The sequence below is a fragment of the Beta vulgaris genome, chromosome 5 (genome assembly GCF_026745355.1).
Source record: "Beta vulgaris subsp. vulgaris cultivar EL10 chromosome 5, EL10.2, whole genome shotgun sequence".
Lineage (NCBI taxonomy): Eukaryota > Viridiplantae > Streptophyta > Magnoliopsida > Caryophyllales > Amaranthaceae > Beta > Beta vulgaris.
In genome coordinates this window covers 10,974,245-10,981,139 of record NC_079206.1, presented here as the reverse complement: position 1 = coordinate 10,981,139, position 6,895 = coordinate 10,974,245, and positions in this window count along the sequence as shown.

The window sequence follows — 6,895 nt, the reverse complement described above, 5'->3', positions numbered from 1 at the left end:
CTTTTTTTTCTCTACCCACATACAGCATGGCGTGATGAATTTTAACATACGAATTATTCGGAAAATCGAATAGGTTCGCCTCGATTCATGTACAAATCCTTTACCATTTCATGATTAAGCAAAAAAAAAAAAAAAGGGTTCATCCTCATGAACCATTTTTTTTCATTGTTAAAAGTGCTCTAAAAAGTAAATAGTGGGCCCGAAGGATATTGGGGTTATTAGGATAAGGAAAAATATCATATGAAATAGGATTGCTTTAGCTAAACTTTGTTAGAAATACACTCCTCTAGTAACCTCGTTGCCAGGTAAAATACAATACATATTGCAAAAATAGAGACACCCCTTAATCCTTTAGGAATGGCTCCCACATTTGGCGAAATATGGGGAAAGGGTGGGATATATTCACTAAGTACTCGGGTTATAGTATTAGAAAGGGCATCTGTGTGTTATTCTGGAGTGGTGTTTGGATCCCCTTTGAGCCATTAGAAAAGTGGTCCATAGTCCTATTACCCATCAGGTTGAGATTAGAAGGGTGAGCAATGTCATTAGTCATGGTAGTTGGTCTCTTAGTGAGTTGTCCTTGGACCTAGTCTATTGAGCTGCAAAGGAGATTTTTTTTATTCTAATAGGATTTACAAAGAGGAATGGCAAAATAAGTTCCCCTCTACCTAGACTCAAGAGTTACACTAGAATAACGTTTGGGAAGCCCCTTGTCACCCTAAAATCCAAAATTTTCTATGGCTTGCCTCTGGAATGGTATACCCACAAAATCATCTCTTCATAGAAGAAGAATAATTAGTGATAATCCATATTTCCCCCTTTAACAAACTATTGCTAAGACAAAGAGAGCATGTCATGACAGACTGTTCTAGAGCTTTAGATGTGTGGAACAAATGCAAACTTCCTCTTGACTTTCATGACATGAACTTTAATATGGTTGTCTAAAGATATGACATCCTCAGTGAAAATGAAAAACATGCATGTATAATAATCCTCGGGCTATGCTTTTTTCATTCTTATGTTGGAGAATTTGGATCAGGATAAACCAATGGGTCTTTAACCATATGGATCTTAAAATTGATCCAAAATGGCACCACTCTGCCTTCCTTGCCACGAAATTCGCTTGCTCAAGACATGTTCCTAATTTAACTTCTCAGATCCCCCCAGACCTTGAAATTTCCCAAAACACTCCTTTACTATTATAGTAGATGCCTCTTTCTGTCTTATTAGCCGTCATGCAAGAATAGGAACTGTCTGCAAAAACATATTAGACCATTTGATTGAAGGTCTTTGCTGAAATATTGTGAGTAATGATGCAGATCTATTAGAGATTATAGTTATCATGGAAAATATGAAATGGATTAAGAGAAGAGACTGGATGACTGCCTAATTCTCTCCGACTCTATAGGTGGCAGTGGACAACATTAATGGAGATGCAAAAAACAAATGTAGATATACTAATGCCACCAATATATATAGAGGGAGTTATTGCTGAAGGGATGTTGATGTATGTAATCTTTTTCTTAATGAAACAACCACTTGATGGTTATTACAACTGCCAGCTCAGCAGGTTGTTATAACAAACTTTCTTCTTGTTATAACTAACTCTAGATATTTCTCTTTTTCTTGTAATGACGGTAGTATATAAACTGTCTTCTTGGTTCAATCTAAGCAATGATGTAATAATATTCATTCTGGAATTATTACACATTTTCTCTCTCTAAATCCTCTCAATCACTTTTATATTATTTACAATTGCTGAAATGAAGTTTAGTTCATGAATTTCTTCATGGTATCAAAGCTTGGCTCAATCATTTCGATCATTTGTTTTGAGTTTTGATCATTCTGATTTCATTTCTTCTTTTTTTTTTTCTATCTTGTGAAGTTGTTTGAATGCTAAAATTGATCATATTGTTGCTGTGAAATTCATATCTCTTGCTGCGATCTTGATATTGTTGTTTGAAATCATTTCTTTGTTGTTGAATCCTCATTATTATGTAGTAATCAATCATAATTTCTCAATATCTTCATTCTGATTTCTTGAAATTCTCTTCTGCTTCATTACAAAATGTCTGAACAAATCTCAAATCCTTCAAATTCTTCAAATTCTTCAATTCCACTCACACAAAATCCTTCTAGTGTGTATTTCATCCACCCCTATGAAAATCCAACAAATTCTCTTGTGTCTGTGAAGTTTACTGGTGATAATTTTGGAGAATGGCAAAGAGGTGTGAAGATTGCCTTATCATGTAAGAATAAAATTGCATTTATTGATGGAACTCTCACTAGACCTAGTTCATCTGATGATCCTACATTTGCTGCTTGGGAAAGATGCAATTCAATGGTGATTTCTTATCTTTTGCACTCTCTAGACACTACTATTGCTAGAAATGTCATCTATTTCACCACTGCAACGGAGATCTGGAAAGATCTTGAAGAACGATACTCTCATAATTCAGGTGCAAAATTGTATTCAATACAACAAACTCTTCATGAACTGACTCAAGGATCAAATCCAGTATCATATTTTTTTACTCAGATTAAAGGTCTTTGTGATCAACTAAATGGAATTAATCCAATTTTAATGTGTACATGCAGTGGTTGTACTTCTAATCTTAGTCAAAAGATCATGAAACAACAGCAAGAAGAGAGACTTATTCAACTTCTCATGAAGTTAAACACACATTATGCCAATGTGAGGACTAACATCTTGATGATGTAGCCTCTTCCTAATGTCTCTATGGCTTACAGGTTGTTAATTCAAGAAGAGAAACAATGGAGTGTTACTAACATTACTACTGGAGATGTTAGTCATAATGCCATGGCATTTGATGCTGAAGACAAAAAAGTTGCACCTCAGAGACCTGCACCATACAGACCACCATTTTCTAACACTTGGCAACGATCCTATAATCCAGCCACAGCTGCTGGAAAAGGCTATGATGGATATAGGAGACCTTCACCATTCTATTGTGAACATTGCAAAATGTCTGGTCACTCTATTGACAGATGTTTTCGAGTTCATGGATTTCCTACTAATTTCAAAGGAGGAAAAGGGAAGAAAATTGTTGCTATTGTCTATGGAGATGATGATAATGATCAGTCAATTGATTATGAACCAGCTCAACTTACTGAAGAGCAGGATCAAAAGTTGTTGAACCTAATGCAAACTCAGAATCATTCTCCTTCTCCAATCACTAATCAGACAATCAATAGTTTAGCCAATGTAGCAGGTACATGTTTAATTTCATGTTCCAATTGTAAGTGGATTATATACAGTGGTGCTACTGACCACATATGTTCTAAAATTTAATTATTTCATTCCTTTGAAAAATTCACTAAAACACCAAATACAATAACCATTGCTGACGGGAAACAAGCTGTTGTTGAGCATATTGGTGTTGTCAGATTTCAAAATGGAGTGGAACTGACAAATGTTCTTAATGTACCTGGGTTCACTTTCAATCTCATCAGTACACATAAGTTGTGTAAATACCTAGATTGTGATATTATTTTCACACATGATACCTGTTTACTTCAAGATCATTCTCAGAGCAGTTCCCTAGTTCTTGGTAAACTGGATTGTGGCCTTTAATCTACTAGAGATGATTACAGAGTCTTGAAGAAAGCCTTTTTACCTGGTACAGCTTGTATAGCTAATGATGAAACAATAAAACTCTGGCATTTAAGGCTAGGACACCTTCCTTTCAATAAACTTCATCATGTGATTTCTGATGTCTCATTTTCTAGTCAATGTGATGATATTTGTGCTATATGTCCACAGGCTAAGCACACTAGGTCTTCTTTTCCTAGTAGTTCTATCAAAACAAATGTTTGTTTTGAGCTTTTACACATTGATACATGGGGTCCCTATAAGGTGTCTACTCATGATGGTTATAGTCAGTTTTTAACCATAGTAGATGATTACTCAAGACACACTTGGATTTTCTTCATGAAATATAAATCAGATGCTGTTACTAAACTTGGCCATTTCCTTGTTTTCTTGCAAACTCAGTTTGATGCTCATGTTAAGTACATAAGGTCAGACAATAATGCTAAAGAGTTTTGTGAAGGTGCTATTATGCAAATATATCAACAACATGGTATAATTCATCAAAGAAGTTGTACTCATACTCCACAACAGAATGGGGTTGTGGAGAGAAAGCACATGCATCTTTTAGAAACTGCCAGGGCTTTATACTTTCAGTCCCATGTTCCAGTTTCTCTTTGGGGTGAGTGTTTACTTTGTGCAACTCACCTTATTTATAGAATGCCATTAAGTTCTATTAATTTTTGTACACCTTATGAAAAGATTCATGGCACTAAACCTGACCTCTCTCATCTAAAGGTTTTTGGTTGCTTGTGTTTTGTTGCTACTAACTCGGTTCACATGAGCAAATTTGATGCCAGAGCTTCTTCTTGTGTCTTCATTGGCTATCCCCCTAATCATAAGGCATATAAAGTGATGGATTTGAGTACTAAAAAAATTATTATCAGCAGAGATATTCATTTCCATGAAAAGCACCTGCCATTTCATTACTCTCCTCTCAGACTCATTCCTCTCCTCCTCCTATTTTTCTCCCTCACAATACATATGGTGTTCATGACTACTCTTTTCGTATTCCTGAACCTTTTCAATTTTCTGAAACAATTACACCTTCTTCCCCTTCCACTTTACAAAATGACTCTTTCTCTCCTTCTTCTATACCACCACAGAATGATACTTCTCTCCCTCCTTCACCTGTCCTTAGACATTCTACTAGAGTTCATAATCCTCCTACTTGGATGACTTACTATGTTGCTTCTCTTTATTTTTCTCCTCATGGGTGCAACATAGTCTCTTTCAATGACCTCCCTTCCTCTTCTAAAGCCCTTATTTCTCATACCTCTTCCATCTCTGAACCTGAAAGTTACTTAGAAGCTTCACAACATGAGGGATGGGTTGAAGCAATGCAAAAAGAAATTACTGCCTTAGAAGCTAATGGCACTTGGGAGCTCACCAATTTACCTAAGGGCAAGAAGGCTATTGGGTACAAATGGGTGTTTAAAGTTAAGCTTAAAGCAGATGGGTCATTGAAGAGGCTCAAAGCCAGATTAGTTGCCAAGGGCTTCACCCAACAATATGGGATTGACTTTGAGGAAACCTTTTCACCAGTTGTGAAAATGTCCACTGTGAGATGTTTACTTGCTATTGCAGCTAGTAAAAGATGGCCCTTGTTCCAATTGGACATCAACAATGCATTTCTACATGGTGACCTTACTGAAGAAATCTATATGAAGATGCCTCAAGGTATTCCTAATCCCGAGAACCTTATATGTAAGCTCAGAAAATCTTTGTATGGCCTTAAGCAAGCCTCAAGGCAATGGTTTGCTAGGCTTACTTGTGAATTACTACAACAAGGCTACTATCAATCAAAGAATGACTATTCTTTGTTTCTTAACAAATCTGGCTCCCACATTCTCATTATTGTCATCTATGTGGATGATATCATCCTCACTAGCACTAATCATTCTACTCTGGAGACTCTCAAGCTTCATTTACATCAAGTCTTTAGCATTAAAGACTTAGGGTCTTCAAATTATTTTTTGGGCATGGAAATCACTTATGTCTCTCAAGGTCTTATTATGACTCAAAGAAAGTTTTCCAAGGAATTGCTAGCTGCTTGCAACATGAATCTCTCTAAGACAGCAAAAACTCCTCTCCCCGCTGGTCTTAAACTTTCTGGTGATTGTAGAGCTTCCTATGTTGATCCAGCTCTATACAGAAGTAGTGGGGAAACTAAACTTCTTAACTCACACCAAGCCTGATTTATGCTCGGTGCAAACTCTTAGCCAGTATATGCACCAGCCTCGAGTTCAACATTATGAAGCTTTACACCATGTTCTTAGGTAGTTAGTTGGGTCCCTAGGACAAGGAATATTGCTCAATACCACTGATCAGCTTACTTTGAAGGCCAATTCAGACTTAGACTGGGCTTCCTGCCCTTATACTCGCAGGTTTGTCACTGGTTATGGGATGTTACTTGGATCTTCACCTATTTATTAAAAATCCAAGAAGCAAGCTACAGTCTCCAAGTCTTCTTCTGAGGCTGAGTACATAGCAATGTCAGCAGCAGCCTCTGAAATCACTTGGCTTGTTAGACTTTTGCAAGAACTTGGGGTTCCTAATTTAACTCCTATTAAGTTATTATGTGACAACCAATTTGCCATTCACATTGGTAGAAATCCAGTGTTCCATGAGAGAACAAAACATATAGAACTTGATTGTCACTTTACTAGAGAGAAGGTTATGGAAGGTTTGCTTGAACTCTCATATTTGCCTACTCAAAAAAAACTTGCTGATATGTTTACAAAGGCCTTGAATTCTCCTCAGCATATGAAACTTAGCTCCAAGCTAGGTTTGATTGAAGATCAATCACTCCCTAGCTTGAGGGGGGTGTTGATGTATATAATCTTCCTCCTAATGAAACAACCACTTGATGGTCATTACAACTGCCAGCTCAGCAGGTTGTTATAACAAACTTTCTTCTTGTTATAACTAACTCTAGATATTTCTCTTTCTCGTGTAATGACAATAGTATATAAACTATCTTCTTAGTTCAATCTAAGCAATGATGTAATAATATTCATTCTGGAATTATTACACACTTTCTCTCTCCAAATCCTCTCAATCACTTTTATATTGTTTACAATTGCTGAAATGAAGTTTAGTTCATGAATTTCTTCAAGGGATGAGTGAAGCTAGTGCAAAAAGCTAAATGAGAGCAAACAAAGGAATATGATATCTTGGCAAAAACTATTAGGAAGGGGAGCATGAAAATTGAAAGTCAATGTATTCCACCAACTTTCCAAACCACCTTGGGAGGAATTAAACATTGGATTAGGGGAGATTAAT